Raw genomic sequence first — 27032 nt, forward strand, 5'->3', positions numbered from 1 at the left:
AAATTTTGTACCTCCTCACCATTTTTCATATGTTATTCCTGTAATTCATTCTCTCACCTAAAATTTTGCAGTACTTTTCTTGTTTTGCTTCCTTTACCTTCATCCTACATTGCTGCCAAAGTGACCTTTCTAAAATATACTTTTGACGATATCACTCCTCTGCTTATTCAGTGGTTCCCCATTACCTGAAGGAGAAAATTCCTGTTCTAGCAAAACTCAGCTCCCCCTTTTTTTGCTTTCGTCCTGATGTTCCAGTAATATCTCACTATCCCATTCCCAATAACGCTGTTCAGTTTTCGCCATATTGCATAGGTGTTGTGACTTACTATATTATTTCATACTTGACCTTTTTGCTCATTCTAGAATCCCCTTCACACCCTCCCTGTGCACTTTATCCGTCTTTTAAGATATAGAGTTATCCTCCCAGTTTTGCTGAACTTCCCAAATGTGTTTCCTCATTTTTGCATTCACTGTATGTTATTCACTTCCCTTGCAGAACTAGTGGATGGAATTTTTTGTCCTTACATGTTTTCATGTATCTCTACCGCTACTATCATATAGAACAGATTCAGTCTTTTATTTATATTTCCAGCTCTTCCCCGGATTGTGCATATTACTTGGCACATACAATATGTTCTTGTCTTAGTGGGTGAGTGCGTGACCAAATGAATTAATGTGATATTTTTCTGAAGTTGAGGTTTTGTTTTGTGCTCTTTTTCTAGGAAAGAAAAGCAAAGTCAGCAATAAAAACAAAGGAAGATGGTGTTGGTATTGAAAATGTGCCACCTGAGCAATTAATGAGTTTGACTTCTGCAGGTGGAGTGCAAAAAATTACAGAAGAGTTAAAATAGTGAATATCTGTGACTTGTTTTCCTATGATGAAATGTTAGTACGAAAAAAATCTGAAAGTAGATTCAAATATGTTTTCCATTTTTGGTGAAGATATTTTTCTGTTGCTATCTTTATAAGTATCCCAAGTACTACAACAGCAAATTCTTTGGTATCTTCTCCTTTAAATACTGCTAGACATTGTTGAAATTCAGAGAGATTACTACAGATGTCTGGTGCAGGGGGACACTCAGCCATGACAACTTGAATATGTTCACTTTTGAGTAGAAATTTTAGTTCCTTCAACTCAGGATCATTTGAATTTTCATATTTTCCAAAACTAAATAAGAGCCACGATGATGAAGGAATCGATCCGTTTGTGATTTTGCCAAAATTAGCTCAAAATCTGGAAGACTATGCATGATTTCCAAATATATTTCTTGAGCATCCAATTAATTAAGGAACAAAACACTGCTTTTCTCTGTTATTTAATGTGGCACCAGAGGAAAATAAGCAGTAGTACTTGTCACAATATCCAGACTTTTACAAAGTTTGTCCTGGGTGGCACAGGCCATCCTTCCTACCTTAACAAGACCATCCAACATGCTCATTAACCTGAGTCGTGTCTATGAAGTTAAAAAATCTCCTCCTTTGCAACAAAAAGTGGTCAGCTGGCGAATACCAGCAGCAAAACCAGTTTCTATGGAGTGAACAAAAATTTCCTGTCCATCACTGTGTTTCTAAAGTTCTTCATGGGGAAAATCACCAAACTTTCCTTTGATCTGTCCCTGGCCTATTTCACTGTGGCCGTCCCAGACCTAAAAAGAAAGAGGCTGGCATATCTTTTGACTCTTTTCATTTGGCAAAGCACTCTATCATCACCACAGTTAACAGCACTAATTTGAAGTAATCCATTTACTTCTTTAGCACAGTCTCTCCATGTGGGAGCTAATTCATGGCAGTGTGACACCCTGGTTAGTAAATATTCACAAACTACAGTTCTCCAGAATTAGAAGCATCCATTTCTCTTCTATACAATGTCATGCTTTCAGGATCATCATCAGTACCAAAATCATAATGATCATAATCCCAGGTTTCATACAGACCACCTTCTGGATCATCTGCAAGACACTTTGTTCCGTAATTGTCATATGTTTCCCACAGATCTTCATCTTTGACTACTTCATATGCTCTATTTTTGAAAATCACTCTGTACCTTAGTATCCTTTGGTTGGTAGGTTGGTTGGTTATTTATTTATTTACTTAGTGTTTATTTACTATTGAGAGAGACAGAGGCTAAATGCAAGTGGGTTAGGGGCAGAGAGATAGAGGGAGACACAGAATCCAAAACAACCCCCTGGCTCCAAGCCATCAGCACAGAGCTGGACGCAAGGCTCCAAAACACAACCTGTGAGATCATGACCCAAGTGAGCGGAAGTTGGACACTCAACTGACTGAGCCACACAGACGCCTCGGGTTATTCATATTTGTTTTTATGTTTTTTATCAGAATGTAGATTCATTGCCATTTTCATGAAAGATTGTCTTATTTCTCTACTGCTTGCAGTGTTGGATTCTCCAAGTAAACTCTAAAAATTCTGATCTGTGCCCACTAAAATGACCATATACACTATTAGGAAACAGAATTACCCTTTTCAGGTCCCGGACGTAGTCATTTTTGTTGAAACAGACTCCCATTCTTTCTCTGATACAAGTTCTGATGAAAGTGAACATTCAGATATACTGCTGGTTCCAAGTGAGAGAAAATTCAGGTTTGAAAACTTGTGTTCACTTTACTCCAAGAGCGAATCAAGCACCATGAAATTTTCTCCCAAAATGTCAATCTGTGTAGGCTCAGTAATCTCCACTTCCTCAGATCACAAAAGATATCAAAATAATTTGAGGAATCTAACCTTCTTAACATTCTGTTTCTCCTTTCTTCCTTTATCCTAAATGTCTAAATCTTCTTACATGCGAATGGTCTCTGGCTCATTTCTAACTCCTTGTCATGCAACCAAAACATACCTTTGCAAATTATAGTGGTGGAGAGTGACAAATATTCAGACTAAAATAAACAACCAGAGGAAAATCGAGAACACACTGTACAAACCCACCATGGGACAAATGGTTCTCCTAAGGGTCCTTCTCAGCGTGGGTGTGGTGGACTTGATCTGCGCCAAGCTTCAGGGACAGAGGGAAACTGCCGGTAAAAGCAATAGGAAGGATTTCTGGCTGCCATCAGCCCAGAATAGGATGTGGGGAGAGGGGAAGGATGGGGACATCCCATGAAAGAGACTGCTGGCACATGAAGTCTCCGTCAGGACTAGGGTGAAAAGAGCCTTAATAACTGAGGTTTAAGTGAGAGAAAGGGTCGCAAGAAGCTGGGAAGTAAAGTTGGAAGAAGGGTGATGATGTAGGTACTGAGAAAAAGATGGGGAGCTAGAAGAGAAAACCCTTGGCAGCGGCGGAGAGGAAGGGAGGGGAGACAGGTGTGCAGGCATTGGTCTCTCCCTTCCAGAAGGGCCCATGACTCTGTCACCGCCGCCGCCTCAGGCTCCAGCAGAGCCCCGGGCCCAGCCCAGGCCCACCTCAGTCTAGGGAGGTCGCCTCCTACAGCTTCTCTCCCAACTTCAATTCCCAGCAGGGGGCGGACCACGCCCCCACCCGTCCAAGTGCCTGCTGTGCGCGTGTGAAGAAAGCACCTGCTCTCCAGTCACTGCCAGGTTTGGTCGGGGCATGGATGGGCGCTTGAGAAGCTGGGGGAGGAGCCACAAATGCAGGAAGAAGCACCGCAATTCCCTCTTCTTTTTTAATATATACATTCAGTGCTATCAGTCTTCGTGTGAGTGCTACTAAAGCAGGACTTTACAAATTCTGTTTTCATTTTCATTCTGTTCAGAATCCTTTCTTTCTTTTTTTTTTTTACTTCTTTACCCAGGGGATATTTCGATGTGTTCTGTAGTTCACAAATAGTTGAGTATTTTCCAGAGTTATTTTTGTGCTGGATTTCTGATTTGATTGCTTTGTGGTCAGGGAACACACTATTATGACTTCAGGACTCTTGACTTCTTCCTTTTATTAAGATTTATTTTTGACCCAAGACATACTATTTTTGGTAACTGTTCCATAGATCCTTGAGAAGAATAGTGGCGGCCAATTCTACTATGCCCTTGCTGATGTTGAGCGTGTTGAAATATCAGACTATAATTGTGAATTTGCCTATTTCTCTTTTCAGTTCTATCAATTTTTGCTTCATTTACTCTGAAGCTTTTAACAGATACAGGAACATTTAAGATTGCTCTTAATTGACCCTTTTATGATTATACAATGACCTGTTGTTTATTGCTGGTAAAAATTTTTTGCTTGAAACTGTTTTATCTGGTATTCATATAGCCACTCTAGCTCAGCCTTCTTTGGTCAAGTGTTAATGTGGTATATCATCTTTCTGTCTTTTGAACAAATTTCTGTCATGACATTTAAAGTGCATTTTGTATAGGTGGCATATAGTTGAGTCTTATTTTTTTATGCATTCTGACAGTCTGCGTTTTAGTTGAGGCTTTTAGACCCTTTTCATTTACTGTGATTTTTGAGATAGTTGATTTGAATATGTCATCATGCTGTTTGATTTGCATTTGCCCTATCTGCTCCTTGTTCCAGTTCTCTTCTTTTTCCGCTTTCTTTAATCGAGTAATTTTCATGATTCAGTTTTATCCTTTTATTTATTTATTCATGTATTCATTTATTCATGTACTCATTTATTCACTTATTTATTTAGGCTTCCTAGCTAGAACTTTTCAGTTTTGCTGCTTCAGTGTTTGGTTTAGGGTTTATAGTCTATGGCTTCAGAATCGCAGTCTCCCTTCCAGTAATGTTATACTACATCGTATAGAGTTTAGGCAAATTACAAGAGTTGACTTCCATTCCTTCTTTCCTAGACATATCCTTCCTGGGTCAGTGGGAATATAGTTTCCATGAATTTTAGGAAGATTTGGGCCATTTTTTTTCCTGTCCCTTTCCCCTGTCTCTTTGGGCAATTGTATATTTCCCAGTTGAAGTTTTCTCCCAGGTTTCGAATGTTAAACTTCAGTCTTTTGTGATGTCTAATATGGGTTTATTCCTACCCATCGTATTCTTCATGGCTAACATAATTTACATCTCTGTGCTATTTGGTTTTTAAAACAATAGCTCCCTGCCTCTAGTTATCTTTTCATGCTTTGTTTGGAGATATAGTTAAGTTACTTACATACAGTTGGATCCTTTAGTCTTGCTCTTACAAATTATTGGATGAATCCAGAGTGGTGATCAGCCTAAGGCCAATTATGAGTTTTTCTATCTTAGCTAATGTGAATAGATACTGTCCCTCATGCTCTGGGAGCACCAGGCAGTGTTTTGTCTACTCTCTTCAGATTTTTTTTCCCTTGATGACTTCCTTCCATGTATGCACTGGTTGTTTGCTGAATAGCCAAAGGGGACCCTGTGCAGATGCCCAGGGTTCTTTCTGTGCCCTGCTTTCTCCTCTCCTGGATGCTGACCTGTCATCTCTGTCTTGACTTCACCAGACTGTTTTGCCACCTCGACTCAAGGAGTCTGCTGAAATCTACTTAAATAATTTATTTATCTTGTGTCATAGCCTGAAAACTCTCTCAAGGCAGTGAGCTTGGGCCTGTATTAGGCTAACGTGTTTTGTTTTCAGGGATCATTGTCTTTGTCTGAAGTTCCGCGTCTTGAAAATCATGTTAAAATTGTATTTTGTCTGTTCTGTTTTTGCTTGCTTCAGGTAGGAAGATCAATTAGTATGTGTTACCCCATCTTGGCCAGAAGCAGATTACAGTGGAACTTCGTTCGGCACATGCTCTAGACTGTTGAGAGTTTTTGTCTTGCTCCTTTGCTTGTCTCCTGCTCGTCCTTCATTCCTCAGTATATTTATCTCTTCCTCAGGGACATCTATCTTCCTTGGGCCCAATCTAGATCAAGTTATGATCACAGAACTCTGTCTTCTAATAGGAACTATCTGAATTTAGAATTACCATTTGAGTTGTCTTTCTCCTTCACTAGACTTTAAGCTAATCGAGAGCCAGGGGTCTTCTCTATTGTATCTGTAGAACTGAGTATAACATCTTCCATTGAAGATATATATTTATTCAATGTGTGAATGAGTGAAATGTAGATGCACAGTCCTGTATATGCAAAAATTACCCATGTATTTTATTTCTGTTTCTTCTCTGATGCAGATTATGCTGGCTTCTTGAAAATCCAAGACATACGTGTTTCCTATGAGAAATTAAGGAAACTTAACAGAAATCACTGTAAACTTCTGGGAAAAATGACAATATGAGGCTCAGTCTCATGAACCGTGAGATCATGACCTGAGCTGAAAGAACAATTGGATGCTTAACTGACGTAACGGCCAAGGTGCCCCAAGAGATTTTGTCCTTTACTAAACAATGTTTGTTAATGATATCTCTATTACCATGATGAGGCGAGCTAGGTCAAATCAGAAGATATTGTTTAATGGAATGTTTCAGATAATTCTTAGTTCTCATCGTCACTTTTGGGAGGAATATGTATTGATTTCAGGATGACTAGTATAGAAAGATCACTTAACAAACCACTTGAACTTTGGCATTTCCTTCATATTCTTTTAGACATATTGTCAAAGCACGCTAATATTCAGATCATGTATAGTGTGGGGGCCCAAAAGCGAGAATTAAGAACACTGTGTCCTGCCATTGGGTTTTTTAAAGCATTTTTGAGGTAAAATACACATAAATATCACCCATTTGCCACGCACAGTTCACTGTCTCTGTGTACACTCGTGCAACCATCACTGCCATTAAGTAGAATGTTTTCCTCACCCTGAAAGGAAACCCTTACCCGTTGCCCCCAGCCTCAGGCAACCACCAGTCTACTACTTCGTCTCTCAGTGGAGTTGCCTCCTGTGAATATTTCCTATAAATGCAGTAACACAACGTGTGGTCCCTTGGGACTAGCTAGCTTCACTTAATGTTTTCTGGGTTCATCTGTGTTGTTTACAGCTTATATCAGTGCTTCATTTCTTTTTATTGTCAAACAGTACTCCATTGTGGGCTAAGCCCTTGTTCATTCATCAGTTGATGGACCTTTGGGTTGTGTCCACTTATTGCCTATTAATACTGCTGCTTATGAACATTCACGTAGTTCTTGTGTGGACAACCGTTTTCAATGTCTCTGCCGTCAGATTTATCCTCTGAGTTAATCGGGTTGATTTCACCATCTGTCAGCCGTTACTCATGCTGTCCTTACTGTCTTTTTAGTTTCTGTTCCTCTTGAGTAAACCTATGTTATTCAGACGTGGCTCACAGTCTCCTTTCCAATGAACACTCTCTGACTGTTCTAACTCCCATTAGCTTTAACTCTCTTGACACTTGTCATCTAGCCTGTGCAGAACAATTTAGTCCTTTATTTGACATTGTTTTTATTTTTTTCACGACAGGTAATTTCTTCTTCCTAAGTATAAATTTAAGGGATATTTGATATGTGTGGTACTTATCCTTGTAAAAATTGAAAATATTTTAACAGTTTTTCCGATAAAATTAAGAGCTTTATATAGTATCAATAAATTCTTCTTGGAAACTTTGTTATAACAAAGATTTTTTTCTAAATATACGCTAAGAAATGAAATATTAAATTGAGGGGTGACTGGCTCCAGTCCGATCAGAGTCTGCCTTTGTTTCAGGTCATGATCTCCACGTTCTTGAGATGGAGCCCTGCATTGGGCTTTCTGCTGTCAGCAGAACCCGCGTTGGATCCGTTGTGTCCCTCACTTTCTGCTCCACTCAGACTCGTACCCTGTATCAAAAAATAAAGGTTAAAAAAATGTGGGTATATCTCTATAAACACACAAAAAATTATATACGTAAAACTACTAATGAAAGTACTTTATCAAATAGAGGAGAAATTTTCACTCAAATGTTTATTTTTTGTTTTCCTCTCACTATGATAAAGCACGCTAAATTTTCTTTCTTCCATACACAGCCAGGACAGGGATTTATAGATTTATAGCACTTTACCAACTGCAAATATCTGCGGACAGCTTTTCTGATATGCTGTAACCACAAAGCCTTAATCTCTTCATCAAATTACATGCTAAAGCAGCCTAACGTAAACAGTATGGACATGAAATGATTAAGGAAATTTAGCAAGACTCGATTATTTCCATGTCAGTGGCTTTCCCTTATCTCTGATGGTCATGTAAAGGATCTACTAATCAGTCAAGGGTGTGCTATTGGTATCATAGTCTGTGAGCATTGTCCACTGAGTGGTATAGAGAGGAAGTTAAAAGAATTATAAGTGGAAAAAATACTGTTGGCTAGTGGCACTGGCAAAGATGTTTGAACTACTAAAGAGAGATTCTGGGCCCGATTCTCCCCGTTTACTGCCACTTGTGGTGGAATAAAGAATAACTTCAGTAAAATTTGTACAGGGGAAAACTTGTATTGGCAGACCACCTGCCTAAACTATCACATTGTATTGGAACGCAAACTACAGCAAGAGTAATCATGCTACATGCAGACAAAGCTGACAATGTGCCACCTACCCTTTTAAGTTGTTCATCTGTTATTTCCTAATGTGTTCTTCCCAACATCCCAGTTGGGTAGATACTAGTATTTATTTTGAGATCACTGTTTTAAGGTCCTTTGTTTTGAGAGAGAGAGAGAAGGTAGGGAAGGGCATGTAGGGAGAGAGAAAAAAAGGGAGAGAGAAAGAGAGAGGGAAGAGAGAATCCCAAGTAGGATACTCGCTGTCCATGGAACGCTCAATGTGGGGCTCAAGTACATAACACTGAGATCATGTCCTGAGCTGAAATCAAAGGCCAGACAATGAACCGACTGAGCTAGTCAGCTGCCTCAGTAAGTGCTATTATTACCTTCAGTTTAGAGATGCAGAGATTGAGACATGGAAGTTTTACTTTGCTCAAGGTCATACGGCTCATAAAGAGCAGAACTGGGAATTGAGAATCAGGCATTCTGGCCCCTACTAGGATATTGCTTCTCAAATTCTTCCATGAAATATCTTGTCACTGAAAACAGCATGTTCAGTTTTCTAACCATGAGAATAGCAACGTCATTCACCTATATGAATATGTAAAATCGTAGTTGGAATTTGAACATAGAAATGTTTACCTTAAGGTAAATTGCTATATTTCCTCCATTTGACCTATAGATACATTTTATATTTATCTGATCATATATAATTTAAAAACGTTAAGAGTGTTATGATTTTGTAGGAGGATAGGGTTGGTAAACTATTCTGTAAGAGTTTTGAAATATTTCGTCTTTATAGGCTGTAGTCTCTGTTGTAGAAGCTGAACTCTTTTGTTATTACCTCAAAATAGCTATCAATCAGCATGAGGGGGAGAGTGTGGCTGGCTCCAAAAAGATTTTACTTACAGGGGCGCTTGGGCGGCTTGGTTTAGTGTCCTGACTTAATTTCCACTCAGGTCATCATCCCAAACCCCACATCATGAGACCGTTCATGAGACCGAACTCCACATCAGGCTTCGCCCTGAGCTTGCAGGCTGCTTACCATTTTCTCTGTCTCTCCCTCTGTCTCTCTTCCTCACTTCTCCATGTTTTTCTCTCAAGTCAAAAAAACCATTTAGTTATAGAAACAGGTGATGGTGTTTTACTAGATTTTCAGTAATTAAAGTAATTTTTTCTTTTTTTAGTTGCAAGAACAGGAAAGACATGGAGAGGCCATAAGATATGCTGAGGAGATTAAAGATCATATGCAAAAGTAGAATTTAAACCTCACAGAAAATAACATTTATAAATCACATAAACAGTGCAGTATGAGAAATGTATGAATTATGCCAGTATATCATTGTTAATCTGGATATAAATTCCACCATAGACCTTTTTTAAAATGCAGAATTGTGGCATATTATCTCTGAATTTTGCACCTTATCCACAAAACACAATGAGAAAAATTGCAAAATTCCCAAATCTTCCTCTTGACAAAATTTTACGAATTTTTGTAATACGCTCATTTCTTTAGAAAATATTTGCTGTTTTTTTTAATTTATGTATGAAAATAATTATCTTAAGATCTGTGTTTTAGGCTACAGTTTAAAAATTCCAGGCAAGAAGAAACCATCAAAAATCAAGCAGCCCAAATTCAAGACCTCGAGAGCAACGTGATAAAGACAAGTTTGGTAAGTTGGTTTCTTAATATCTGTCTTACTGAAAAGGAATCCTTATTTCACTATTAGTACATAAGAATGTTTTGGATCCTATGGAAAATCTCACTTCTCCAAAATTTGGTTGATATTCTTCCTAGTTGCTACGAGTGATGTAATTTGTCTATATAGACGAAGTTGATTGAACTCATAAAGTATGATGTTTATAGTGAGACTTTATAAACACATTGTGAAAATCTTAAAAAAGCAACATTTTATATATACCACTCTGAGACTTAGTTTTAGTTCACCTTTGGCTACTGTTAATAATGCTGCTGTGAACTTTGGCATACAGATGTGTGAGTCCCTGCTAATATTTTTCAGCGTGTTTCAGACTTCCCCAATCTGTGAGTGATCATTTGATCTTGAATTCTGATATTCTCTTGTAATCTCATCCCTTCAGTGAGAGTTTGAGAATGGGTTATTTTAATAATGATTTTTTGTCATTTGTAAATACAAGTTTGCAATTTATTCTCTTCATCTGCAATAAGTAGCAGGTCATTAAGCAAACGTCCTTCTCAAAGGAATGGACTTTTCTCTTTGTTGTATTTGGTAAAGGAAAAGAAATGCCAGTGAAAAAGAAGTATCTGCTCCCTCAGGGCCTTACCTAGTAACATAGTGCTCCTACCATTGCAAGTTCAGAAACTCATTTTTTTTCTATTCACTTGAGTTAATTAGACTTTCAGAGATTTCACAATTCAATCTCAGAAAAGACTAATGTACCATTCAGGATTCTAATTTATTGATATGTAGTGAAACCCCAAAGGTTTTCCAAGGGGAACAGTTAATGTCATCCCACTCTCACCTTCCTTTGTCGGATTCACATTGCAAATCCTAAGTGGGAGCACTGAGGTACAAACACTGACCATCTCATTTCTGTCAGTCACACAAGCTATATAATATATATGCAAGTTTCATTAGAGCTATACCCGTCAGGGGAACTAGAACATTCTGTTGACTGGTCCTTTTTGTGGCTGAAGAGACACTGAAAATTATTTTCTTTTCTAGACGTCTTATACATGAGACACTTTTCATGCGAAGTAACATGACAATCTGTTGATCAGTCTTCTATGAAGGAGAGTGCTAGGCGTTGTCTTGATACTGTTTTCTAAAGAAATCATTAAGGTGTCAAAAACTAAAATTTTTGATTATCCAAAATTGATGAAGCTTATTAAAGACTAACGAGGGATTTTCTGTAGATCCTTATAGAAAGGAATTAAGGTTATGGCATGAAAATTTCTGCCACTTTAAGGTCTTTCTTGTGAAACAAAAACTTAGCTTTCAGCCAACTCAGTCCATAGCTCTGACTTCTCTAGAAGGTCCTTATCTCCTGAATCCCCAAACCAGGGGCTACCTGGGTGAAGATATTTGATGCACACAATTTTGAGATGAAGATTCTGGATTCTGAAGAAGAGGTAGCTCTAGCCAACTTAACCTTTCTAACAATATAGTCCAGTATGCGTCCGAAAGGAACTTCAGAAGTCTCCCGTAAATTCAAATCTCTATGTACTAAGAAATTACTCAAAAGGAAACAAAGGCAAACCAGTGATCATCCAGCCCTTGTGATAAATGTGTTATAAAGAAAAGCGAGACAAAGTATTCTGGTCAGCATTCTAAGGGCAAAGGTGTCCCCCAAGACTCAATAAGAAAAACACACTCAAAGTAACACTCAAAGAGTCTAAATAAAATGTACATGAATAGCTTTCTACAAAGGTAATCCATGTCAAATAATGATTTTTGAGTGTGCGGTTGAGGATGTTGTCTACGAGCACCTAGACGCAAGAACGAAAAGTACACAGGGCCTAGGTAAAGGGGTTAACGCTGGAAATGTGAATTAGAAAATCTGGTTTTGAAGCCTGAAGAGCAATTCAAAACACAGATAAGAAGGGGCAAGGAGTTAATATCAGGGGTTGCTGCCCTTCAGAAATAATGTGGGGTTAGAAGAGAGGGAGGGCATTGTCATTTTTCTCAGCTGCTGCTGAGAAGCGAAGCAGGATAAAGACCTTAAAAAATTAAAAAAAAAATAGAGGTACTTTATGACCCTTAAATTATAATAGTGGAATGATAGGAGTAAAAGTTAAATTTTAGTGTAAAAGAAGGAAATAGGTGAAGAAAACTTGAATCTGTGAATGAGACGATACATTAAAGAATGTTCGAGTCCACTGCAAGGGGAGAAGCAGCGTGATAGATGGACAAAGCCTCAAAAATTAAGCAAATGGTTAATAGAAAAGGAGAAATTGAAATCTTCCTTATGCAGCCAGTGCTGGGATTTACAGATTTGTAGCACTTTACCAACTGCAAAGCTCTGAAGACAGCTTTTCTGATATGCTCTTACCACAAAGCCTTAATCCCTTATCAGAGTACCTGCTAAAGCATCCTAACATAAGCAGTATGGACATGAAATGATTGAGGAAATTTCTTTTAGCAAGATTCCATTATTTCCATGTCAGTGTCTTTCCCTTGCCTCTGATGGTCATGTAAAGCATCTATTACTCAATCTAGGAAGTGCTATTTTTACTGTAGTCCGTGAGTATTGTCCACTGTGTAGTATAGACAAGGAGTTTTTTAAAAGTATAAGTGGAAAAAAAATACTCTTTGTTGGTGGCATTGGCAAAAGTTGTGTGAAGTACTGAGGAGAGATTCTGGGCCTCATGCTCCCCATTTGCTGCCACTTGCTATGGTATGAAGAATGAGTTCAGTATAATTTGTATAGGGGACCACTTGGCATTCGACCTGCTTAAACTGTCTCATTGTATTGGAAGGCAAAATACAGACGCAGTAATCATGCTAAATGCATACACTTAGAACTGACATTGTGCTTGTACCCTTCTAAGTAGTTCATGTATTTTTTCCTAATTTTATATTCCCAAGATCCCAGTGAGGTAGATCCTATTATTTATGTTTGAGATCACTTTTATAAGGTTCTTTATTTTGAGAGTAAGAAAGAGAGAGAGAGAGAGAGAGAGAGAGATTGCCAAGCCGGCTCCTTGCTATCCACACAGAGCTCGATGTGGGACTCAATGACATGACCCTGAGATCATGTCCTTAGCCGAAATGAAGAGCCAGACGCTGACCCAACTGAGCCACTCAGGTACCCCAGTGGTGCTATTATTACCCTCATTTTACAGATGCAGAGACGGAGACACATAAATTTTAGGTAGAGTGCTCAAGGTCATACAGCTCATAACCAGCAGAGTTGGGAATTCAGACCCAGGCTTTCTGACTCCTACTAGGATACTGCTTGTCAAACTCTTCCATAAAATATCTCGTCGTCACTGAAAACAGCATGTTCAGTTTCATAATCATGAGAATAGCAATATCATTCACTTTTGTGAATATTTAAAATCATAGTTGATATGGTGCTTGGAATATGAAAACCGAAATGTTTACCATAAGGCAAGTTCCTATATTTCCTCCATTTGACCAATAGATACATTTTTATGTCTATCAGATCATATGTAATTTAAAAACATTAACAACGTTATGTTTTTGTAGGTGAATAAGATTGGTAAACTATTCTGTAACCTTATTGAGATGTTTTCGGCTTTGTTGGCCATAGTCTCTGTTGTAGAAGCTGAACTCTTTTGTTATGACCTCATACTAGCCATCGATCAGCATGTAGAGGGTGTGGCTGGGACCAATAAGATTTCAGTTTCAGGGGCACTTGGGCGGCTTAGTTGGTTGAGTGTCTGACTCTTAATATCCACTCAGGTCATGATACCAAACCCGACATCATGAGACCGGTCATGAGACCGAGCCCCACATAGGCTTCAACCTGAGCTTGCAGCCTGCTAACCGTTTTCTCTGTCTCTCCCTCTGACTCCTTTCCCACCTGTTTGTGCTCTCTCCCTGTCTCTAAAGTTAAAAAAAAAATTTAGTTACAGAAATAAGTGATGGTGTTCTACTAGACTCTTCGTAATTAAAATTATTTTTCTTGATTTTAGTTGCAAGAAGCACAAGAATGATATGCCGAGGCCATAAGATACGCTAAGATGAAAGATCATATGCTAAAGTATAATTTAAACCTAACAAAAAAGATTCCTTATTTTTAAAGCAGATAAGCAGTGTACTATGAGAAATGTATTATTTATGCCAGTATATCATTGTTAAGCTGGATACAAATTCCAGCTTTGACCTATTTTGAAATGCAAAATTTTGGCATCTTATCTCTCAATTGTGCACCATTACCACAAAACACAACGAGAAAATTGGCACAATTCCCAAAACTTCCTCTTGATACAATTTTAAGAATTTCTGAAATACCTTCATTTGTTCAGAAATTACACAGTACTGTTTAAAATTATGTGTGAGAATAATTATCTTAAGATCTGCATTTTAGGCTAAAGGTTAAAAATGCCAGGCAAGAAGAAACCATCAAACATCAAGCGGCCCAAATTCAAGATCTTCAGAGCATCTTGCCAAAGGCAAGGTAGGTAAGTCGATTTCTTAATGCCTGTCTTACTGAAAAGGAATCCTTATTTCACTAATCATATGGAAAATTTCACTGACCAAAATATTTGGTTGATAATGTTCCTCCTTGCTACTAGTGATGTAATTCTATAGAGATGAAGCTGATTGAATTCATAAAGCATTGTTTGTAGTGGGATTTAAATAAAAATATTGTGAGATTCTAATAAAAGCAACATTTTATATATACAATAATGAGCATTTGGTTTTGTCCTCCTTCTGGTTACTGTATATAATGCTGCTGTGAACATCGGCATACAGATGTGAGTCCCTGCTAATATTTTTCAACGTGTTTCAAACTTCCGCACACTTTGAGTGATCATTTCATCTTGAATTTTGACTTTCTCTTGTAGTCTCAACCCTTCAGTGAGAGTTTGAGAAAGGGTTATGTCAGGGATGATTAGTTGTAATTCGTAATTAGACGTTTGCAATTTATTGTCTTCATCAAAAATGACTAGCAGGTCGTTATGCAAATGTCCTTCTCAAGGGAATGGACTTTTTGGATTTGTAAAGGAAAAGAAATGCCATTAAAATTTTAGAAATGTGTGCTCATTCAGGGCATTACCTTGTAACAGTGCTCCTACCATTGCAAGTTCAGAGTTTTCACTCACTTGAGTTAATCAGCCTTTCAGAGATTTCACAATTCAATCTCAGAAAAAACTAATGTGCCATTCAGGATTCTAATTTATTGATATTTAGTGAAACCCCAACTGTTTTCCAAGGGGAACAGTTAATGTCATGCCACTCTCACCCTCTCATGCCACTCTCACTCTCACACTCTGTAAATCCTAAGTGGGAGCAATGAGGTAAATACACTGACCAAATCTTTTCTGTCAGTCACACAAGCTTTATAGTATACATGCAAGTTTCATTAGAGCTATACCCATCAGGTGAACTAGAACCTTCTGTTGACTTGTCCTTTTTGTGGCCGAAGAGACATTGAAAGTTTTTTTCTTTTCTAGAGGTCTAAGTCACATGGTACTAGGGAAATTTCATGCGAGTAACATGATAATCTGTTGATCAATCTATGAAGGAGAATGCTAGGCGTTGTCCTGCTACTATGTCTTAAAGAAATCATTAAGGTCTCAAAAACTAAAATTTGTAAGATTATCCAAACCTGATGAAGCTTATTAAAGAATCACGAGGGATTTTCTGTAGATCCCTATAGAAAGGAATTAGGGTTATGGCATGAAATTTTCTGCCACTTTAAGGTTTTCCTTGTGAAAGAGAACTTCATAGTTTTCAGCTAACTCAGTCCATAGCTCTGACTTCCCTAGAAAGTCCTTATCTCCTGAATCCCAAAGCAGAGGCTTCCTTGGTTGAGAAATTTTTTCGTGGTGCGCGGGGCATTATTCTTCTTGTATCTTTAGTTTTTATTTTTTCAAATTTGTATCCAAATTAGCATTTAGTGAAGCAATGATTTCAGGAATAGATTCCTTAATGCCCCTTACCCATTTAACATATCCCCCCTCCCACAACCCCTCCAGCAACCCTGTTTGTTCTCTATGAGTCTCGTTTGTCTTCCTCCCTGTTTTTATATTATTTTTGTTCCCCTTCAATTTTGTTCATCTTTTTTGCTCTTAAAGTCCTCATACGAGGGAATTCATATAATTTTTGTCTTTCTCTGACAAATTTCACTTAGCATAATACCCTCCAGTTCCATCCACGTAGTTGCAAATGGAAAGATTTCATTCTTTTTGATTGCTGAGTAATAATCCATGGAATATATATACCCCATTTTTAAAAAATTTTTTTAACGTTTTACTCATTTCTGAGATAAGAGACAGCGTGAACAGCGGAGGGTCAGAGAGAGGGAGACACAGAATCGGAAACAGGCTCCAGGCTCTGAGCTGTCAGCACACAATCCGACGCAGGGCTCGAACTCACGGACCGCGAGATCAAATGACGTGAGCCAATTTCGGCCGCTTAACTGACTGAAGCCACCCAGGCGCCCCATACCACATCTTCTTTATCCATTCATCCATCGGTGGACAGTTGGGCTCTTTTCATACTGTGGCTATTGTTGAGAGTGCTGCTATAAACATGGCGGTGCATGTGTCCCTTCAAAACAGCACAGCTGTATCCCTTGCATAAATGCCTATTAGTGCAATTGCTGGGTCACAGGGTAGGTCTATTTTTAGTTTTTTGAGGAAACTCCTTAATGTTTTCCAGAAAGGTTGCACCAGTTTGCTTTGCCACCAGTAATGGAAAAGAGATCTTCTTCTCTGCATCCTCACCAAAAGTTTTTGTTGCCTGAGTTGTTAATGTGAGCCATTCGGACAGTCGCAAGGTGGTATCTCAATGTGGTTTTGATTTGTATGGCCATCTGGATCTCTTTGGTGCAATGTCTATTCATGTCTTTTGCCCATTACTTCACTGGATGACTTGTGTTCTGGGTGTTTAGTTTGAGAAGTTCTTTGTAGATTTTGGATACTAACCCTTTATCTGATATGTTATTTGCAAATACCTTCTCCCATTCTGTAGGTTGCCTTTTAGTTTTGATTGTTTCCTTCGCTGTGCACAAGCTTTTTATTTTAATGAGGTCCCCCTAATACATTTTTTCCTTTGTTTCCCTTGCCTCCGGAGACGTTTTGAATAAGATGCTGCTGCAGGCAAGATCGAAGAGAGTTTTGCTTGCTTTCTCCTTGAGGATTTTGAAAGCTTCCTGTCTTCCATTGAGATTTTTCATCCATTTTGAGGTTATTTTTTGTGTAATGAACAGCTTTTTATATGAACATGTTTTTATTTCTCTTGGGTATATATAAATACAGTTGCAGGTTCATATGGTAACTCTGTTAAACTTTTCTCTTTGTTTTTGTTTTGTTTTTTCAACCTTTTGAGAAGGGACAGGCACCTGGGTGGCTCAGCCAGTTGCATGCCCGGCTCTTGATTTCAGCTCAGGTCATGATCTCAGGGTTGTGGAATCAAGCCCTACATTGGGGTCTGCTCTGAGCTTGAAGCCTGCTTAGGATTCTCTCCCTCCCTCTACTCTGTTCCTCTACCCCACTTGTGCACTCTCTCTCAAATAAGTTAACAATTGTTTTTCTAGTTTAACCTTTTGAGGAACTGCCAGACTGTTTCCAAAGTGGCAGCAACATTATATTTTCATCAGCAGTTTTTGAGAGTACTAATTTTCCTGATTCTTGCCAATATTTGTCATTACCTGTTAATTTTATGATAGCAATTCTAGTGGGTATGAAATGGCATCTTGTGGTTTTTGCTTTGCATTTTCTTACAACTAATGATGTTGAATGTGACTCTTTTACTTTTGAGAGAGACAGTGTGAGAAGAGGAGGGGCAGAGAGAGAGGGGGACACAGAATCTGAAACAGGCTCCAGGCTCCCAGCTGTCAGCACAGAGACTGCTGTGGGGCTCGAACCCAAGAACCGTGAGATCGTGACCTGAGCCCAAGTCAGAAGCTTAACTGATTGTGCCACCCAGGAACCCCGAACATCTCCCTTTTAATGTGAATACTATCAATTTCTGTATCATCTTTAAAGACTAATCCATTCTTTTGCCCGTTTTTATATTGGATTCTCTTTTCGTTATTGAAAGAGTTATTTAAATATCCTACATACAAATCCCTTAGTAGATATGGGATTATCAGGTATTTTCTCCTATTTAGTCACTTGCCTTTTCATTTTCTTGATGGTGAAACTTGAAGCATAGTATTTTTTAATTTTGATGAAGTAAACTTAATCTGCTTTTGTCTTTTGGTGTCATGTCTAAGAATTCATTGCCAAATCCAGTCACTTATACATGTAAGCTTTTTTTCTAAGAGTTTTATCATTTTAGCCCTTAGATTTTAAGTTAATTTTGTATATATGCAATGGGGTAGAGGTCTGATTTTATTACTTTGCATGTGGATATCCATTTGTCCCAGTACCGTTTGTTACAAAGACTAGTCTTATTCCATTTAATTGTCTGGCACCCTTGTGGAAAATGAGTTCACTATAATGTGAGAGTTTATGTTTAGATTCTCAATGTTAATACATTGATCTATATATCTGTCCTTATGCCAGTACCTTATCAAATTTTATGAAAACTTTTTCCTAGTTATCTTGCAAATTACCAGTCACTTGTGTAATAATAAAAAGTCAATGTAGTAGAACTTAACTTTGCTCCTACAGAGATTTTTGCTTCTTGAAGGACCATTTCGCCAGCCTATGCCCTGCTGACCCCATGACTCGATGTGAAGTCAGGCTCAAAACGATAAAATGCTCTTTCTTTAGTGTGTTCAGACTTTTACTTTATTTATTTATTTATTTATATTTTTATATATTTTTAGAACTTGCACAAGCAAGATGAGGGGGTGTTGGGGAGAGAGAGAGGGAGAGAATTTTTAGCAGGCTTCACACTTAGTGTAGAGGCTGACGGGGGTCTTGGTCCCATGACCCTGGGATCATGACCTGAGAGCTTTAGGCTCAACTGACTGAGCCACCCAGGTTCCAGGCCTGTGCAAACTTTTAGTGTCTCAGTCAGTGCTGCCCACTTTCATTTCCACCAAATCTTGGCCATAGCATCTCTTGACTCAGTCTACCGTTTACTTCATTATGTTTTATTATCTCATTTTAATGCATAGACTCATCCATAGTTTTCACCATCTAGGAAGGAAAAATTAACTCTGAGGTATTCCCCTTTCCTATTAAGCAATCTTGCTAATCCATCATCTTGCAAGTCACAATGAGATCTTCTGACCTGGTTCTTGTGTGTAACACTATTGTTAATCCTGTTCTTGGCACAGATCCTACATTCTTGGAAAACACAGTAGCCTCTTTCCCCTTCTTTCACTTAAATAGAAAGATATGCATAGCTGTACGTTATAGCTCAGCATAAAATTAATGGAATAAACATTATATCATTCAAATAATACAGCTGTACAAAGTGAGGTAATATTAAGTTGATTTATCAGAGACAGTAGATTGGTAATTTGAATGACAACAAACTTTTGAAGCCAACTTGTATGATATGGAGAAGCACTGTGAGACAACACAAAGAGGAAACGGTCTTACCTCCCCACGCAAACAAGGTTGGAATAAGGTAAAAGAGAATGTGCACTTAATTTTAGTACTAAAGGACAGTACATTTGTTTTGCTACTGAAAAGATGAAAAATGATTCCATAACATTCTCTTTATTTCCTCACTGAGGAAAGGAGACTGAAGACTGAGTATTCAATTGATTAAAAAATACTCAAACCTGCCTATTTCCTTTAATTGAAATCAGATCAAGGGTCAAATTTTGGTTATCAAATTGACTCTTTCTAGTTTTTCAACTATTGTGGTTCAAATTTTGTCTCTGTGTTTCTACCTTGGGACATTCTAAAGAGGCATTTCTGCCTACCTGTAAGAATTGTTGGAATTGAAGGGAATCTTAGCAAAAGATCTTAGAGACAGGAAGATGGCAGAGGAGTAGGAGGACTCTAGGCTTGCCTCATCCCACGAATACAACTAGGTAATAGTCAGCTCACCCTAAATACCCCAGAAATCGACCTGAAGACTGACAGAACAAACTCCACAAAAAAAGGTAGAAAAGAGGCCACATCAAAGAAGGTCCTTGATGCAGAACTGTCGCCTAGAAGAGAAACAGATCCTGGCTGCTGCAGATGGGAGGGAGTCGAGGTTGTGGGTAAGGATGAGAAAGAGGAACGCACAGGGGAATCCACAAAGAGAACATATCCCCATACCCACTAGCTTGGAAAACAAGAAGGGCTGCATTTCGTGAGTTCTTGCAACCAGTAGTGCTTAAAGTCTGGAGTTTAAAGGGCATCGGTTTTAGATGGCTTAGAGCCCTGTGGTAATGCACTGCGCTTCGACAGAGGGCAGGCAAACAACATGGGAGCATACAGCATGGATACAGTGGTTTGAAGCGTGTCTGGGGCACACAGTGAGGAGTTTAGTTGCTCTTCTCAGTGCACGTCCCTCACAGGCAAAGTTCAGAGAGAACTGTCTGTAGGAACAAAGCTGCTGGCTGGCACCATCTGCTCCTGCCCGTCATCACAAATATAAAGCCACCTGCAGGAAGCATTGCATTGCTAACCCTGGCTACCTAGCTTGCTTACATCAAGCACTACTCCCTTGCACTCTGGTGGAACTACATTTTTCAATCACTCTTGCTTGAGGTCCAGCACAGCAGACCCATCCACCAAACCAAGAAAAATGCCTGCCCACCCCACATCTCCCAGTCAGAGAGTTTCTCTTGGCCTCAGTTCCAGTAGAGGTGGTGACAGTTCTCATTTCATAAGCAGACCAGAGCACACCTAGTTAAAACTCACTACGTTCAGGTCAGGGACCAAAAACTCACCAGATCAGGCAACTAGAGCCTCTGCAGACGACTGGCCTGAAGGATAGCATAGCCAGAACACATGCAGCACACACTGGTGACACTCTCTGAAGTGCTAGACCCTGGGCATTACATGACGTCTTTCCTAAGTCCATTACTTTGTGAAACAGGTGACATAACTGGGTTCTCTAACACACAGAATCTGGCAGATACTTAGACAAAATGAAAAGACAGAGGCATTTATCTTAAATGAAAGAACAGGATATGGCCAAGGCCAGAGACCTAAATGGGACATATGTAAATAACACATCTAATGGGGAATTTAAAACCATGATCATAAGGATATTCACTGGACTTGAGAAAAGAATGGAAGACATCAGAGGGACCCTTACTACAGACATAAAAGATTTCAAGAATCAGAGATGAAAAGTGTAGTAAAAAAGAAGAGCAAGCTGGAAGAAGCAGAGGAACAAATTAATGACCTAGAAGACAAAGTAATGGAAAGCAATGAGGCTGAAGACAAAGAAGAATTATCCAATGCAAGAATAGACTTGAGGCACTCGGTGACTCCGTCAAATGTAAAAACATTCATATGATAGGAGTCCCAGAAGAAGAGAGAAGGGGACAGATAATTGATTTGAAGACACAATAACTGAAAAATTCCCTAATATGGAGAAGAAAACAGACATCCAGATCCAGGAGGCACAGAGAACTTCCATCAAAATCAACACCCAAGACACGTTGTAATTAAATTTGCAAAATATACTGCTAACATCTTTGTTTTCAGTATTTTTTTTCTGTTTTTTTATTTCCGTGACAGAATGCAGACACAAGCAGGGGAGGGGCAGAGAGAGAGAGAGAGAGAGAATCCCAAGCACTCTCTGTGCTGTTGGTGCAGAGCCCACTGGAGGGCTTAAACCCACAAAATGCGAGGTCACAACTTGAGCTAAGATCAAGTCATGCTTTACCGACTGAGCCACGATGGCATCCCACTGCTACAAATCTTAAAAGTAGCAAAACAAGTCATTAACTTCCAAGGGAAAACCCACAAGGCTAGCAGATTTTTCAACAGAAACTTTGCAAGGCAGAAGGAATTGGCATGATATATTCAAAGTGCTGAATGAGAAAAATCTGTAGCCAAATATACTCTATCCAGTAAGGCTATCATTCATAAGAGGAGAGATAAAGAATTTCTCAAAAAAAATGGAAGGAGTTTGTGACCACTAAATCCGCCTGTAAGAAATATTATCGGAGACTCTGAGTGGAAAGGAGAGATCAAAAGTGACAGTATAAAGGCAGGAAATGTAAAATCAGTAAAATTGTATATTTCTGTAAAAAAAAAAATCGTCAAGGAATGCCCCAAAAAAGGATATACAATATAATAGCTTAACAACTCTTGGGGAGGAGAAAAAAAAACTCTAAGTGACCATCAACTTAATATAGACTGCTACACGCAGAAGAGATGATATACAAATTGCCTACCATACACCAAAACCTAGTAATAAGCATGCAAAGAATAAAGAGAAAGAAATCCAAATATATCCTTAAAGCAAATTAGAAAGACATTAACGAGAGAAAAACAATAAAGGATTTGAGAAAATCTCCAGAAACACCACAAATCAAGTAATAAAATGACAGTAACTACATAGCTGTCAATAATTTGGATATAAATGGAATAAACACTCCAAACAAAAGACCTAGGGTGACAGGATGGATTAAAAAACAAGACACTTCTGTATGCTGCCTATAAAAACCTCATTTTAGACAAAGACACCTGCAGATTGAAAGTGAGGGGATGCTTGCACTGTTGGTGGTAAGGCAAACTGGTGCAGCCGCTGTGGAAGAGTGTGTAGGTTCCTCAAAACAATTGAAAATCGAACTACCCTACGACCTCTCAATAGCACTGTTGGGAATTTAAGCAAAAGATACAGGAGTGCTGATTCATAGGGGCACATGTACTCCAGTCTCTAGCAGTGCTTTCAACAATAGCCAAATTGTGGAAAGAGCCTAAATGCCCATCAACTGATAAAGAGCCTTTAAATTTATAGTCTAGTTTGTCTGATATCAGTATGGCTACTCCAGTTTTCTTTTGAGTTCCAGTAGCATGATAGTTTTCCTCCTCTTCGCTTTCAATTTGAAGGTGTCCTCAGGTCTAAAATGAGTCTCTTGTAGACAGCAAATAGATGGGTCTTGTTTTTTTATCCATTCTGATACCCTATGTCTTTTAGTTGGAGCATTTAGTCTATTTACATTCAGTGTTATAGAAAGATATGGGTTTAGAGTCACTGTGATATCTATAGGTTGCATGCTTGTAGTGATGTCTCTGGTACTTTGTGGTCCTTGCTACATTTCACTCACAGAATACCCCCTAGGATCACTTGTAGGGCGGGTTTAGTTGTGAATTCCTTCTTTTTTTGTTTTTTTTTTTTTGGGGGGGGAATACATTTATCTCTCATTCTATTCTAAATGACACTTGCTGGATTAAAATTCTCGGCTGCATAGTTTTTCTCTTCATCACATTGAAGATATCCTGCCATTCCTTTCTGGCCTGCCAAGTTTCAGTAGATAAATCTCTCACTAGTCTTATCGGTCTTTCTTCATATACTAGAGTATGTTTATCCCTAGCTGCTTTCAGAATTTTCTCTTGTATTTTCCTTGTATTTTGCCAGTTTGACTATATGTGATGCAGATCAAGTTACGTCTGAAGTGAGTTTTCTGTGCCTCTTGGATTTCAATGCCTTTTTCCTTTCCCAGATAAGGGAAGTTCTCAGCTATGGTTTCTTCAAGTATACCTTCAGCACCTTTCCTTCTCTCTTCCACTTCTGGAATCGCAATTATGCGTATGCTATTACATTTCACTGTGTCCCTTATTTCGCTAATTCTCCTCTCATACTTCTGGATTTTTAATCTCTCTTTTTCTATTCTTCCTTTTTTCATAATTTTATCTTCTGATTCACCTAATCTCTCCTATGCCTCTTCAATCTGAGCTGTGGTCACCTCCATTTTATTTTGCACCTCATTTGTAGCAATTTTTGGCTCCTCCTGTTTCTTAGTCCCTTGTTCTCTGTAACAATATTTTCTCTGCTGTCCTCTATGCTTTTTTAAGCCCAGCTATTAATTTTATGACAATTATTTTAAATTCATGTTTTGTTTTATGCCTTAAATCGTTTTTGATCAATTCGTTAGCTGTCACTACTTCCTGGAGTTTCTTTTGAGGAGGATTCTTCCGTTTCATAATTTTGGATAGTCTCTGGAGTGGAGCAGAACTGCAGGGCTCTTTCCCTGTGCTGTCTGGAGTAACTTGTGTTGGTGGGCGGAGACACAGACCTGATATCTGCCCCCAGCCCACCCCTGGGGCCACAGTCAGACTGGTGTGTACCTTATCTTTCCTTCTCCCAAGGGCAGGACTCACTGTGGAGTGGTGTGGCCTCAGTCTGTGCTAATTGCACACTGCCAGGCTTGTGGTGATGCTACTGCAGGATCTGGCGTATTTGCCGAAGCAGATCCGCAAGGTGCACAGGGCGGAAGGGCAGGCTTAGCTCTCCTGCAAGATTTTTGTCTTGCACTGACTAACTTCACCTAGCATAATACCCTCCAGGTCTATCCATGTACTTGCAAAATGCAAGATTTCATTCTTTTTGATTGTTGAGTAATTATTTCTCTCTCATATAGATATAGATATAGATATAGATATAGATATAGATATATAAAGAAGATTATATACATATAATCGTATCTTCTTTATCCATTCATCCATCGATGGAGATTTGGGTCCTTTCCATCCTTTGGCTATTGTTGATAGTGCTGCTATAAACATGGCGGTGCTTGTGTCCTTTTGAAGCAGCACACCAGTATCCCTGGATAAATGCTTAGCAGTGCAGTTTCTTGGTCATAGGGTGGTTCTCTTTGTAGTTTTTGAGGAACCTCCACATTGTTTTCCAGGGTGGCTGCATCAGCTTGCTTTCAACTATTCATTCTTTTTTAGGATGTTCTTCAGTCTCCAGGTATTTCTCTTTCCAAATATTTTCTTGTGGTTGATTTCAAGGTTCATAGCCTTGTCTGAAAATAAGCACGTATGATCGTTATCTTTGTACTTGGAGAAGGCTGATCCGTGTCCCAGTATGTGATCTAGTCTGCAGAATGTTCCATGTATCCTGGAGAAGAATATATATTCTGCTGCTCTAGGAGGAAATGTTTTGAATATATCTGTTAAGTCCATCTGGTCCCGTTTCTCACTCAAAGCCATTGTTCTTTTGTTGAATTTCTGTTTAGATGATCTTCCCATTGCTATAAGTGGGGTATTGCAGTCCCATAGTATTATGGTATTATCCGTGAGCTTCTTTATATTTGTGATTAGTTCATTTATATATTTGGGTGCTTTCACATTTGGAGCATAAATGTTTACAGATTTTAAGTCTTCTTGGTGGACAAACACCCTTAAGTATGATACAACATCTTTCTTCATCTCTTGTTACAGTCTTTATTTTAAAGTCTAGATTGTCTAATATGAATAAGGCTACTCTGGCTTTCTTTGGCGACCATTAGCATGATAGATGGTTCTCCATCCCCTTATTTTCAATCTGAAGATGTCTATAGGTTTAATATGGGTCTCTTGTAAACAGCATATAGATGTATCTTGTTTTTTTTCCCCCACTCTGTTACCTGTGTAATTTTATTGGAATATTTAGCCCATTGGCTTTTAGAGTGAGTACTGAAAGATATGAGCTTATTGCCTTTATGTTTCTTGTAGACTTGGAGTTTGTGGTGGTGTTTTCTTGAGCTTTCCAGTCTTTGGTGTTATTGGTCATTTTTTTTCTTTTTTCATTTTTTCACCCCCCAGAGAGTCCCCCTGAATTTCTTGAGGGCTTAAGTGGTCACGAACTCCTTTAAATTTTTTTTTGTCTGGGAAAATTTTAATCTGTCCTTTTATTTTGAAAGACAGCCTTTTTGGATTAGGAATTTTGGCTGCATATTTTTCTGATTCAGCACATTGAATATTTCTTGCCACTCCTTTCTGGCCTGCCAAGTTTCTGTGGATAGGACTGCTGCAAACCTGGTCTGTCTTTCCTTGTAGTTTAATGACTTTTTTTCCCTTGCTTCATTCATGATTCTTTCCATGCTTATTTTGTAAATTTGAATATGATATGACTTTTGATGGTTGGATTTTGTTGAATCTTCTGGGAGTCCTCTGTTCTTCCTGGATTTTGATGTCTGTGCCTTTCCATAGGTAAGGAAATTTATCCACTATGATTTGCTGACATAACCCTTCTACCACTGTTTCTCTCCCTTCATCTTCTGGGACTTCTATGATTCTGATATTTCTTTTTAATGAGTAACTTTCTCTAATTGTTAATGTTTTTTTGCTTAGTGTCCCTTTTTTATTCTGTTTTAGGATTCTCCATAATTTGTCCTCTCTATCTCTGATTTCCTGTTCTGCCTTATCCATCCTTGCCGCCGTGGCATCCATTGGACATTGCACCTCAGTTAAAGCATTTTTTTATTTCATCCTGACTAGCTTTTACTTCTTTTGTCTCCACTGAGAGGGATTATAACCTATTTTCGGGCTCAACTGGTATTCTTATTATCGTGATGCTAAATTCTGGGTCAAACATCTTGTTTGTTCCTGTGTTGATTTCGTCCATGGCTGTCTTTTGTTTCTGCTGTTTCTTTTGGGGTGAATTCCCGTTTTGTTGTTTTGGAAAAGGAAATAATCGGGTAAAAAATTAAAATTTAAAAAATAAAAACTACACATACACACAAATCAAAAAAATGCTAGATCCTAGGTGTTATTTTTCTGGTTATTGAACTTGATAGATTAAACATTAGGGGAAAAAGGAAATCTTTGGAAATTTTGAGAAAATGAATATATTGAAATAAAATGAAATGAGGGATGTAAAATAGAATTTGAAAAAATTTACAAAAATTAAAATTATAGCAGAAAATTAGCGAAAACATTTTTTTATATATATATGAAATTTATTGACAAATTGGTTTCCATACAACACCCAGTGCTCATCCCAAAAGGTGCCCTCCTCAATACCCATCACCCACCCTCCCCTCCCTCCCACCCCCCATCAACCCTCAGTTTGTTCTCAGTTTTTAACAGTCTCTTATGCTTTGGCTCTCTCCCACTCTAACCTCTTTTTTTTTTTTTCCTTCCCCTCCCCCATGGGTTCCTGTTAAGTTTCTCAGGATCCACATAAGAGTGAAACCATACGGTATCTGTCTTTCTCTGTATGGC

General features: G+C 38.5%; 1 pseudogene; it reads right to left on the minus strand.

Annotated features, from left to right (window-relative positions):
- Positions 1-1284: 1284 nt before the first annotated feature.
- Positions 1285-2525, minus strand: LOC124507938 (dnaJ homolog subfamily C member 10-like; annotated as a pseudogene).
- Positions 2526-27032: the final 24507 nt, after the last annotated feature.

This window comes from Lynx rufus, unplaced genomic scaffold, assembly GCF_022079265.1.
Source record: "Lynx rufus isolate CCGP_SWC_20201006 ecotype Redwood Valley unplaced genomic scaffold, mLynRuf1.p SCAF_12, whole genome shotgun sequence".
In the NCBI taxonomy this organism is placed as follows: domain Eukaryota; kingdom Metazoa; phylum Chordata; class Mammalia; order Carnivora; family Felidae; genus Lynx; species Lynx rufus.